A 14,125-nucleotide genomic window follows, 5' to 3' on the forward strand; every position below is an offset into this window, starting at 1 on the left:
TCCCAAACATAGACTGGGAAAGTCGAGTTGGGACTACAGAAGCAGAAGTAGAAATGGTTGAGATGGTAAATGACTGCTTTCTAACTCAATTTGTCAGGGAACCAACCAGAGAAAGCGCATTCATTGGTTTTATATTTTCAAATGACCAGGATCGAGTCAGAGATACACTAGTTAGAGAACCAATGGCAAACTGTGATCACAATATGGTTAACTTTGAGGCATACTTTATTAAAACAAAGACAAAACAATGGTCTACAATTTTGGAAAAGCAAACTTAGAAGGTAAAAGGCAGTACTTAGAATAAGAACATAAATAAGAACATAAGAAAGTTTACAATTGAGAGGAGGCCATTCGACCCATCGTGCTCATTTGGTGTCCATTAATAACTAAGTGATCCAAGGATCCTATCCAGTCTAGTTTTGAATGTTCCCAAATTTTCAGCATCTACCACATCGCTGGGGAGTTTGTTCAGATTGTGACGCCTCTCTGTGTGAAGAAGTGTCTCCTGTCTTCTGTCTTGAATGCCTTGTAGCCCAATTTCCATTTGTGTCCCCGGGTGCGAGTGTCCCTGCTGATCTGGAAAAGCTTCTCTGGTTTGATGTGGTCGATGCCTTTCATGATTTTGAAGACTTGAATCAAGTCCCCACGTAGTCTCCTCTGTTCCAGGGTGAAAAGGTTCAGTTCCTCAGTCTCTCAGTAGGACATTGCCTTCAGACCTGGAATAAGTCTGGTTGATCTCATCTGAACTGCCTCTAGAGCAGCGATATCTTTCTTGAAGTGTGGAGCCCAGTTAGACTGGGGAACACTGGATACAGATTCAGTCGAAAATGGATGGATGGATTTCTAAAATATACTACTAGAGGCTCAGGAGGAATTTGTACCAAAACTTAGCAAATTCAGGACCAAACAACATTGGCCAAAATGGCTTAATAGAATTATGCAAAAAAATAGAGAAAGAAAGAAAGAAAGAAAGAAAAGAGAAAGAAAATGTTGTATGTAGATCAGGAAAGCAAAGAGGGAAATAGAAAGAAACAATGCAAAGAGCTTAGAAATAGAACAAGATGTGGCTATGTTTTAAATGAGTATTTCACAGAGGTTTTCTTCCTAAGAGAGATCAGGATAAATGAGAAGGAGCTACTAAATGGACTAGCAGAATTAAAAACAAACAAATCACCTGGGCCAGATGGTATATTTCCAACAGTACTTAAAGAAATGACAGAAATAAATTATAGGCCGCTAACTCAAATATTCCAAATGACACTTAGAACAGGGGATTTGCTGTCTTCCAGTCAGTTGGCACATTTCATACCAATCCACAAGAAAGGGGACAAAACTGAGCCAGGAAATTACAGACCAATCAGTCTCACCTGCATTACTTTAGACGAGGCAGATCATGTCTCTAATTTATTAGTTTTTTGAACATGCAACTGCAGCTGTAGATCACGTGAAAGCATATGATATGATATACTTAGATTTTCAAAAAGCTTTTGATAAGGTTCCACACCAAAGACTGATCCTCAAACTGTAAGCTGTAGGCATTCAGGGTAATGTAAGTAGATGGATTATGAACTGGTTGATGTCTAGGAAACAGAGGGTGTCAATTAGAGGAGTCGCTTCTAACTGGAGTGAGGTTGTTAGTGGAGTTCCACAGGGATCAGTATTAGGGCCTTTGCTTTTTCTAAATCTATATTCATGATCTGGACTCGGGGATAGTTAGCAATCTTGTCAAATTTGCAGATGATACTACAATAGGTGGCTCAGCAGATACAATCTCGGCAGCACAGGCTATTCAGAGGGACTTAGATAATATTCAGTTGTGGGCCGACACCTGGCAGATGAAATTCAATGTTGAGAAGTGCAAGGTATTACATGAAGGTAACAAAAATGTTCACTATAATTACACTATGGGAGGAATAGAACTAGATGAAGTAACACATGAGAAAGACCTATGAGTCTATGTGGACTCCTCACTTTCTCCATCCAAACAATGTGGGGAAGCAATAAAAAAAGGCAAACAGGATGTTAGGGTATATTGTCAAAAGTGTAGAATTGAGAACAAGGGCAGTGATGTTCAGACTGTACAATGCACTAGTTAGAGCTCATCTGGATACTGTGGACAGTTCTGGGCTCCACACTTCAAGAAAGATATTGCTGCTCTAGAGGCAGTTCAGAGGAGAGCAACCAGACTTATTCCAGGTCTGAAGGGAATGTCCTACTGAGAGACTGAGGAACTGAACCTTTTCACCCTGGAACAGAGGAGAGTACGTAAAGGCATTGACCACATCAAACCAGAGGAGCTTTTCCAAATCTACAGGGACACAAATGGAAATTGGGCATTCAAGACAGAAAACAGGAGACACTTCTTCACACAGAGAGGCATCATAATCTGGAACAAACCCCCCCGGGGTTTGGTTGAAGTGACAATTTGGGAACATTCAAAAATAGTCTTGTTAGGATCCTTGCATCACTTAGTTAGTAATGGTCACCAAACGATTATGATAGCATACAAACGAGAGGATGCCATTCGATCCTTCTTATGTTCTAAACAGTATGATCAATACCCAGGTGCACCTTGTGCTGGGGATAGTAAAATGCCACTCTAAAATGTAGTTTTGTCACACAACATGGAGGGAGTGTGTGATTGGCATGCTGACTGCAGGAATGGCCACCAGAGCTTGAATTGAATTGAATGTCCATTTCTCTACCATAAGTTGCCTCCAACATAATTTTAGAGAATTTGTCCTCACAACTGCAGAGCACGTGTTGGCTTCACATCTGGCTTCTTCACCTGGGGGATCGTCTGAGACCAGTCACCCGGACAGCTGATGAAAATGTGGGTTTGCACAACTAAAGAATTTCAGCAGGTCTGTATTGAAATTGTGTGCATTTGAAAGAACATCTTACATCATATGTACCCCCAATTCTCAACCATTATTCCGATTAATTCCACTTAATCAGACAATTTCAATACGGGTATATTAAATAATAATCATCATTATTGACAACTGTTAAATAGATGAATTGCATATTTAGCAAAGCCGTGTCCCATTTGCTGCATGCCTGCAGTCCTCCCCCGCCAGGTTTCTGAGCCTTTTATTTCTCAGACACTGTTCTGTTTCTCATTATTTCAGTTGGAGTGAAAACAAAGAAATTGCACACCACATACTGAATGTTCTATTTTTTTACAGAAAATAAAAAATAAATAAAAAATTATGCAAAATTACATTATTTCAATTTTCTAAAAAAAAGAAAATTGAAAACATGACCACTGTTTTTCAATTTTTAAAATGTTTGGAAACTTTCAGAAAATTGAATTGATAAGCGTTACACAGACCCCAAATGAATTTATTTAAATTGAACTGATTTTCTAATATGAACTGTATACTCAGTAAAATCTTTGAAATTGTAGCAGGTGTTTACATTTTTGTTCAGTGTTTATGAGCATCTCAGGCAGTTTTCTGAAAAATCAATTCTGATATTAAAAATTATGTAAACGTTTTCAACATCTAGACACGTCTGGGTATATTGCTAAAACTAATAAAATGTAGGTCACTTAAAGAGGCTTTATGAAAAGCTCTTTTGGCAGTGTACTCAGCATGTGCACAATTACTTTAACTGTTGCTCAGCTACTACAGCTACTACAGCGTCTACATAAGCATCCTGGTAGCAGACCAGACAAAAGCATAATATCAGACGCTTAACCTGAACCTGTACGTTCAATACTGTAGACTGTAGACCATGAAGTATACATTTCTTAATTATTTAATTGCAGAGCAGCTGCACCTGTTTGTCGCCATAATGAACCTGCTTCCCTGTGCCCCTCTGCCCCCGATGAGCGTAGAGAGGCAGGGGTCAGAGGAAGCTGCTCTCAGCTGACAGACCGGTGAACAAGAGTGGGAGATGAAGAAGGAGACAAGACTCAGTCTAACCTTTAAAGACACTAGTAATTAACTAGTATTATACAAGCAACAAGCGAAGTGATGTGATGATTATACATGGTCAGGTGCCACTGAATATTTAGTTTCCAATGGATAATAAGAAAATACATGTTTGAAAATGATCATATTCTTTACAGGATTATTACCCCCTTTAAGAAAACTGGAAGATCCCAGCTACCAACAGAAATATATATATATGTATTTTTACTGTTCACATTATAATCTGAATGATAGGAGAAATTACACAAACTATCACTTTCCTCTTTAAAGTCCAAACTCATAACACAATACCAATGTGCTATCAAGTACTAGGTATAAGGAAGAAAGGCACAGTGAAATGTGGATTTAGTGGTTGAAGCTTCCCCAAAGATATCATGAGGAACCTACATGGAAAGTTTATTCTTTATGAGTGTGAACCAAACAAACATTAAACATCAACCAAACTCAACCCAAGCATTTAATTGCTTTGTGTTTCTTGGAATTGTTTTTTTTTTCTCTCTAAGATAAGGACAAGGAAATCCTGAATCCTGTACCATATGTAACTAATTACAGGATTCCTGGTTAGATATTAGACTGACTATTTTTTACACACACACGCAAACACATACATTATGTCAGTATCATCAGCAGTTGTAATATCAGTCCTTTTAATCCCTGTAAGATAGCACTTCACAGAATTTTATCATGCTTCTTGCATTACTAATACTTGTATTATTGATTGATTTCTTCCTTGCTCCCTTTCCTGTAGCCCTTGACTGAGACCTTACATCTTGACAGCACTTAGCTTTTACTTTCCAGGATGTATGACCTCACTTACTATACTTACCTGTGTAAATTGGAAGGTGTAAAATGTATTATATTTTGAATTGCTTTGTATAATGTAAATTTTAATTTGTAATGTTTGATGCATTGCACTTGTATTCTTGCACTTTGTATTGTTGTAAGTCGCCCTGGATAAGGGCATCTGCAAATAAATAAAAATAAATATAATAAATAATAATAACTATTGGATGAAGAACTCCATAAAATGTGTCACTTCTGTCTGGTAGGATTAAAATATAGTTTTCTCCTTGAAAAATGTTTAAACTATTTGAAATATTAGTGGCAAGGGCTATTCTGTGGGCATTACAAATCAAATTTGGCAGTAAACCTCAATGAATGTCTGTGCCTTGATCATGTAACTGGCATTATCAAAGACAAATCTAGTCACATGTGTTTAAACATTTAACAGCACTCTGTGCCACTGCTGAGAAATTCATAAAATGCAGATTAACTGTATCCACTAATATTACTTTCAGTTCAAAGGTGTTCAATAGTTTTTGGAAAACAAACAAAATGTGTAAAACATTCATCTTTTGCGTCTGTAGTCTTGTCAGTAACTAGACACTGTGCAAAATCTTTACGAGTTGCACAACTCTTGTCTTGTGCCAATCAGTAGTTTGGGGTAGATATTCCCTTCTCAGTTGACCTGCTCTAGGAATTGCTCCTGTATTTATAGCTTTGCTCAGGAATTCGCATCATTTCAGATTATCAATTTATATTGGAATCGAATGTCTGTCAAATCGGAAAAAAAAAAAAACATCTTGACAGCGTTCATTACTTTCTTTCCCCTTGTTTTCTTTAGTGGAGGATGCAGTTTCATAGTTGTCAAATCTCAAATTTTCATTTTCTGTGTTTTTGTGATAAATGTCTATTGTTGACTTGTGGTTGAAAGATAAACTGCAAGTTGCTAGGTGGATATTGGTGCATGCGTTCACTCAACAATATGCTTTTTGATTGCAATGTCTTTGACTCCATGTTTGGTCTCTCGATGTTTATTTTAACACATTTAATTATCGTTTATACTCATTATAATTCGTTTTTATTTTTCTAATTAGTCAAAATGCGTTGATTTCTGAATTGTGAATTACTATAACTTGAGTGGCTGCAGGGACGTCTGGGGCATAGCAGTGTAATTGCAATTGAAAAAAACAGGTTGTATAAAACGGGGCCCTAGTTATGACTGTTCATCTGCAATGATAATTGTTTTTTTAGAGCAATATTGAGTTCAGGAAAATGTATTAACAGTGCATTATTCCACATCTGTAAACCATATGTGCTGCAAAAAAAATGTAAATAGTTTAATATTTTCATCATGAATTTAGATGAAAATTCAGAGAACAAGAACAGGAGACTAAAGTACAACCAAGTACAAGCCATATGTGTAGTATATCAGAGACAAAGAGGTGGATTCAAGTGTGTACTCAACCAGAAGGAGGGCAAAGGCAAAAGCACAAAGGGGAGATCCAAAAGGCGTAGTAAAGAACAGTAGATCGATTGGGAAAACAGGCAAAACAAAGAGATCCAAAGGGGTGGTCATAAGGAGAAAGCGAGAGGTCAGGCACGTGCACACAAGTAGACCGGCAATATAGAAGGAATGCTCAGTAGTGACTGTGTGAAGAAGACAAGACTTCACAGTGACTGAAGGACAAATGGGTTTAAGTGCAGGGCAGAGTGGAGTCAGTGGAGCTGGTTGGGAGAGTTAGAACCAATGAGTGCAGAGGGTTATTGGGACACGTTCACGTGGTGTGTAGGAATGTTAATTGGACAATTGCTTATTGAGAGAGGGAGACTGGCTAGTATTCAGATGATGAGGATAACCTTAAGTGGTGAACAGGGGAAGTGTGGATAGTGGGCCTGACAATATGCTACTGCTACTGATCAAACACCTTTTCCAGAAGCCAGTGTGCAGGAAGAAAGATTTGGAGTTGGCAGTTCTAAACAGAATGTATTATGTGCACAGGAAAAATAGCAAGACACAGTTGGACTGATTGACACATTTCTTGGTCGCGTTCAGTCGGATAAAGGGTCCAACAAATTAAGGTTGTGTAGCAGGCACTTCACCTCAAACCAGAATTAACGAGTGACTAACAAAACAATTCAAGAAAAGGTAAAGTCGAGTTACAAGCTTAGTACTGAAAATACACACCTTGGTCTGATTTGTACTTTGCGATTAGCGGTAAAGTGATATTTAGTTTATTATAAAGTTAACTATTTGTCAGTGAGTGTACTGTTAAAAATGTGACAATTTGCTCTGAGGTAGTTAGTGTCCAGTAACACTGTATATTCAGTGCAGCGAGTTCATACACATTGTGGCAGGCTCTTGTTTGAAAGGAAAACAGGGAGTACAGAACAAAAGGTGCCTTCTGACATTTTATTTAGGCTTTTCAGCAAACGCTCAAAAACAGAGAAAGAAAACAAAATATCCTCCTCATGAATGTACATGACCGTGAGTCATGGTTCTTTCTCTTGCAATAGATGTGAGGATTGAGGATCCTACTGCAAACAGAAGAAAGATCTAAATAAGGAGATACTTTTCATCAATAACATGGAAAAAAAAAACAGCTAAAATGCATATTGTCAATCAATAATTTCCATTAAAATAAATCTGTATTCTTTCTCTCTCTGGGCACACACACATTCAAACTTTGAAGTGCTTTATTGGAACAAATGTTTCTAGTGCTATAATTTAAAGATGTATAATTTATTGGAAGCAAACGGTGAAATGTTTTGAATATTGGTATACCTGTACTGCTATACATTATATATTAAAATCATTTGTTTATTCATTTGTTTGTTTATGTATTTAGGCTACATACATGTATAGCCTACCAAATAAACTGGCGATTGGTAATAGTTTAACTGTAATATACATGTATTTTGTGTGATCTTTGGTTTCTTATTTAATATACAATGTCGTTTACACATGTAAAATAAGTAACCGACTCAATTCAGATAGTTATATACATATTTTCCCCCCCCATTTCTCTCTGGGATGAACAGAGATACTTGTACGCTGCAGGAATCTAATTAAAGAATCGAAGTGGGTGTAAAGAGTCACTCCCTGCAAAGTGAAAGCAGAGCATTTCAAACGTACTGCTCAAAAGGTAAAAACCTGACATGGTTGCTAGGCATATTTTGAAACAATATATAAATTCACTTAATTCAGCTCATCAGTTCAAACACATTTACTATATTTTATACACTACCAGTCAAAAGTTTTAGAACACCCCCATTTGGCGGTAAACTGCCAGAGGTAAAAAATGTTGGTTACCAAAAACTTAAAAATAATTCAGTTATATACATTTGTGGTTTTACTGACATGACTGACTAATTTGGAAAAATGTTTACGGACATGCCATATTGTTTTTACTGACACCCAGATTTCGTTCTTAAAAAGCGTGAAAATACTAGCCCTATGGTGCAGAGCTGCCCTGTTGGCTCTTGTGTTCATACATGGTAATATTGCATTACAGAAGGGCATGGTCCTTTATTCAAGCTGATTGGATCACTACGTTTTATGGAGGATTCATTCAGAAGGTCACACATCACCTAACGATTAATCGTCTTTCATGGGATACCAAACACAACAGTGAAGAGTACACATGGGATTAAAGAGAAGCACACAGATTTGGTGCCCTTTAAAGGGTACCAGAGGGGTTGGTCAGCTTAAGAGGTTACAATTTGTTAAACCAAACCGTTCCATTATTTATTTATTTCTATCTCCAACTGTTTATTTGTTCTATGCTTTAATTTCAGAGTACATTGAAACATTAAACCGTGTACATTTCTATTACAACTGGAAAAATGTAGGTGTTCCAAAACTTTTGACCGGTAGCATACCTTTTGCCTTGTAGACCCCATGCTAGCCCGACAGTCTGGGCCGTAATTACATCACGTTTGTACATAACCTTGTTTTGAAACCCAGTAGCCCTGGGAGACGGAACACGTACAAAATTGTGAATTTCTTTAAAATGGAACATATCCTGGGTCAGATGCCTAGTACTACAGTGAGGGAAAAAAGTATTTGATCCCCTGCTGATTTTGTACGTTTGCCCACTGACAAAGAAATAATCAGTCTATAATTTTTATTGTAGGTGTATTTTAACAGTGAGAGACAGAATAACAGCAAAAAAATCCAGAAAAACGCATTTCAAAAAAGTTATAAATTGATTTGCATGTTAATGAGGGAAATAAGTATTTGATCCCCTATCAATCAGCAAGATTTCTGGCTCCCAGGTGTCTTTTATACAGGTAACGAGCTGAGATTAGGAGCACTCTCTTAAAGGGAGTGCTCCTAATCTCAGCTCGTTACCTGTATAAAAGACACCTGGGAGCCAGAAGCAATCAATCAATCAGATTCCAAACTCTCCACCATGGCCAAGGCCAAAGAGCTGTCCAAGGATGTCAGGGACAAGATTGTAGACCTACACAAGGCTGGAATGGGCTACAAGACCATCGCCAAGCAGCTTGGTGAGAAGGTGACAACAGTTGGTGCGATTATTCGCAAATGGAAGAAACACAAAATAACTGTCAGTCTCCCTCGATCTGGGGCTCCATGCAAGATCTCACCTCGTGGAGTTTCAATGATCATGAGAACGGTGAGGAATCAGCCCAGAACTACACGGTAGGATCTTGTTAATGATCTCAAGGCAGCTGGGACCATAGTCACCAAGAAAACAATTGGTAACACACTACGCCGTGAAGGACTGAAATCCTGAAGCGCCCGCAAGGCCCCCTGCTCAAGAAAGCACATGTACAGGCCCGTCTGAAGTTTGCCAATGAACATCTGAATGATTCAGAGGAGAACTGGGTGAAAGTGTTGTGGTCAGATGAGACCAAAATCAAGCTCTTTGGCATCAACTCAACTCGCCGTGTTTGGAGGAGGAGGAATGACCCCAAGAACACCATCCCCACCGTCAAACATGGAGGTGGAAACATTATGCTTTGGGGGTGTTTTTCTGCTAAGGGGACAGGACAACTGCACTGCATCAAAGGGACGATGGACGGGGCCATGTACCGCCAAATCTTGGGTGAGAACCTCCTTCCCTCAGCCAGGGCATTGAAAATGGGTCGTGGATGGGTATTCCAGCATGACAATGACCCAAAACACACAGCCAAGGCAACAAAGGAGTGGCTCAAGAAGAAGCACATTAAGGTCCTGGAGTGGCCTAGCCAGTCTCCAGACCTTAATCCCATAGAAAATCTGTGGAGGGAGCTGAAGGTTCGAGTTGCCAAACGTCAGCCTCGAAACCTTAATGACTGCAGATCCTCTCCAAAAGAGGAGTGGGACAAAATCCCTCCTGAGATGTGTGCAAACCTGGTGGCCAACTACAAGAAACGTCTGACCTCTGTGATTGCCAACAAGGGTTTTGCCACCAAGTACTGAGTCGAAGGGGTCAAATACTTATTTCCCTCATTAACATGCAAATCAATTTATACCTTTTTTGAAATGCGTTTTTCTGGATTTTGTTGTTGTTATTCTGTCTCTCACAGCTAAAATACACCTACCATTAAAATTATAGACTGATCATTTCTTTGTCAGTGGGCAAACATACAAAATCAGCAGGGGATCAAATACTTTTTTCCCCCACTGTATGTAGTTGTAATATACACTCACCTAAAGGATTATTAGGAACACCTGTTCAATTTCTCATTAATGCAATTATCTAACCAACCAATCACATGGCAGTTGCTTCAATGCATTTAGGGGTGTGGTCCTGGTCAAGACAATCTCCTGAACTCCAAACTGAATGTCTGAATGGGAAAGAAAGGTGATTTAAGCAATTTTGAGCGTGGCATGGTTGTTGGTGCCAGACGGGCCGGTCTGAGTATTTCACAATCTGCTCAGTTACTGGGATTTTCATGCACAACCATTTCTAGGGTTTACAAAGAATGGTGTGAAAAGGGAAAAACAACCAGTATGCAGCAGTCCTGTGGGCGAAAATGCCTTGTTGATGCTAGAGGTCAGAGGAGAATGGGCCGACTGATTCAAGCTGATAGAAGAGCAACTTTGACTGAAATAACCATTCGTTACAACCGAGGTATGCAGCAAAGCATTTGTGAAGCCACAACACCTACAACCTTGAGGCGGATGGGCTACAACAGCAGAAGACCCCACCGGGTACCACTCATCTCCACTACAAATAGGAAAAAGAGGCTACAATTTGCACAAGCTCACCAAAATTGGACAGTTGAAGACTGGAAAAATGTTGCCTGGTCTGATGAGTCTCGATTTCTGTTGAGACATTCAGATGGTAGAGTCAGAATTTGGCGTAAACAGAATGAGAACATGGATCCATCATGCCTTGTTACCACTGTGCAGGCTGGTGGTGGTGGTGTAATGGTGTGGGGGATGTTTTCTTGGCACACTTTAGGCCCCTTACTGCCAATTGGGCATCGTTTAAATGCCACGGCCTACCTGAGCATTGTTTCTGACCATGTCCATCCCTTTATGACCACCATGTACCCATCCTCTGATGGCTACATCCAGCAGGATAATGCACCATGTCACAAAGGTCGAATCATTTCAAATTGGTTTCTTGAACATGACAATGAGTTCACTGTACTAAACTGGCCCCCACAGTCACCAGATCTCAACCCAATAGAGCATCTTCGGGATGTGGTGGAACGGGAGCTTCGTGCCCTGGATGTGCATCCCACAAATCTCCATCAACTGCAAGATGCTATCCTATCAATATGGGCCAACATTTCTAAAGAATGCTTTCAGCACCTTGTTGAATCAATGCCACGTAGAATTAAGGCAGTTCTGAAGGCGAAAGGGGGTCAAACACAGTATTAATATGGTGTCCCTAATAATCCTTTAGGTGAGTGTATATGGCACGGATACAAATCAACCCGCACACTGACACTCTGCACGCCAACAGCTGCAAAGCAAACCCTTAACACTTAAAGCACAGTTATTCAACAGTATTATTATAACAGTATTCAACAGCAAAATCAACATAAAAATAGAAAGGTGCACTTCGAAAACAGGAGGGCTAGCTAGTGCCGGATTGCGGTACATAGAATTGTAAAGAATTAAAATGTCTAATAGAATATGGCTACAAATCCTAAAAGCTACTAAACCAAGTTAAAAGACTCTAGCAGTGTGGGTTAATAATAATGGGGGCTGTAACTCGAATCTTAAAATAGCAGCCCAAGAGGCAAGAGCGAGAAGAAACAGAAAATTAAATGAGAGAAAGCACTCAGTCCAGTCCCCCCAGAGCTCTGCATCCGAGACAGCCCAACCCCAAGACATGCCCTGCGCGCCGCCCGCAATGAGGCCGGTCCCGCCAGTCCTGGTTCTTGCGCATCCTTGGCAGCACTACAGCGCAAACACAGGCGAGTGCGGGAGATTACAGTCCAGTAATTTTAGGATGCATCCTCTTGTCAGATTACACACCCAGGGAGCTCTGCAAAAGACCTCGATACTTCACTAAATAAAGACTACAGCGCGATTGCGCGATTGAAGTACTTGCGTTTCTCTTCTCGTCGCCGGTGCTAATACTGGCTGCGGGGCAATAACACGCACCTGCGACTGCACTTTGTAGAGGCGTGTCCAGCCCGTCCTGCGGTGTCTCACGGCCAGAGTCTCATCCCGGCTGCTTTCAGCTCCGCCCGGCTCGTTTGACTGCACATTCCTCCATCTGCAGTCTCTCGGATGCACCGCAGAATTAAAGCCTCTCCCTTTCCTCTGCACACCCCCTCCTCATAAAGCACTGGGCGGCCAGCGAGTGCCGGGGAGCCGGGGGCACAGCACAGGTAAGCGGCGTGACAATGCGGCTGACATCCCTCCGCACAGGCGGGTGTGCGTTCAGGCAGAAAGCTCAGAAACGTGCAAGCCTCGTGCAATGCTGCTGAATGAATTTGGGGCCAATCAGATGCCTCCCTGATGGTATTGCATGATGGATAAGTATCTGCCTGTACTTCTCAGCATTGAGGAGACCATTAATTCTGACCAAATCCCCAACTCCATTTGCAGAAATGCAGCCCCAAACTTGCAAGGAACCACCACCATGCTTCACTGTTGCCTGCACATCTGGAAACCCCTGTCTGCCTTGAAATGTACCTTGTGTCTTGTTGCTGAGCTCAGTCTTGCCATGGTGTATGAGTAAACTGTCTTCAGCAACCTCACCTTGTTAGCTGAGTGGCTGTTCCTCACCCAGTTGAATTCCTCCTACACAGTTTTTTTCTGTTTCAGGTAATCATTGTGTTTCAACCTACATATTGAATTGATGATCATTAGCACCTGTTTGGTATAATTGCTTAATCATACACCTGACTATATGCCTACAATATCCCTGACTGTGTAGTGTACCTAGAAGAATTGATGCTGTTTGGAAGGCAAAGGGTGCTCACACCAAATATGGATTTGATGTAGATGTCTTCTATTGCATTTTGTTAGTTGATCAATAACATGTCTATTTTTGAAAGCATTCTTACTTTACAGTATTTTTTCACACCTGCCTAAAACTTCTGCACAGTACTGTACATGCTTTTGTATATGCTTTTATACATAATATATATATACACCAATCAGCCATAACATTATGACCGCCTGCCTAATATTGTGTAGGTCCCCCTTTTGCCGCCAAAACAGCCCTGACCCGTTGAGGCATGGACTCCACTAGACCTCTGAAGGTGTGCTGTGGTATCTGGCACCAAGACGTTAGCAGCAGATCCTTTAAGTCCTGTAAGTTGCGAGGTGGGGCCTCCATGGATCGGACTTGTTTGTCCAGCACATCCCACAGATGCTCGATTGGATTGAGATCTGGGGAATTTGGAGGCCAAGTCAACATCTTCAACTCATCGTTGTGTTCCTCAAACCATTCCTGAACCATTTTTGCTTTGTGGCAGGGTGCATTATCCTGCTGAAAGAGGCAAATGCCATCAGGGAATACCGTTTCCATGAAAGGGTATAAATGGTCTGCAACAATGCTTAGCCAGGTGGTACGTGTCAAAGTAACATCCACATGAATGGCAGAACCCAAGGTTTCCCAGCAGAACATTGCCTAAAGCATCAACATCAACAACAGGTTGTGATGGCAAAAACCTGTTGAGAAATTTAGAAATTAAATATGAAATTCAATCAATTTTTGAGGGTGGCTTAAAATGAGTGTAAACTAAGGCAAAGGCCATACCTATTTATAAAATCTATATATCAGTTGACTTACCTAAAGGCATTGTCAGACAAAGAAATCCACATCCTTTTCTGTTCTATATAAACACTGCCTCTTAGAACAAGGAGGTAGAGTAAACACTCGTCTCACTCGGTAACATTTATGTCGGCATAAAACACAGTAATGTTCAGTAACAAACAGTAGTGTAAAAAGTTCATTTCTGTTGTAAAGTATAAGACAAGTGTA

Source organism: Amia ocellicauda, chromosome 15, assembly GCF_036373705.1.
Source record: "Amia ocellicauda isolate fAmiCal2 chromosome 15, fAmiCal2.hap1, whole genome shotgun sequence".
NCBI classification, from domain to species: domain Eukaryota; kingdom Metazoa; phylum Chordata; class Actinopteri; order Amiiformes; family Amiidae; genus Amia; species Amia ocellicauda.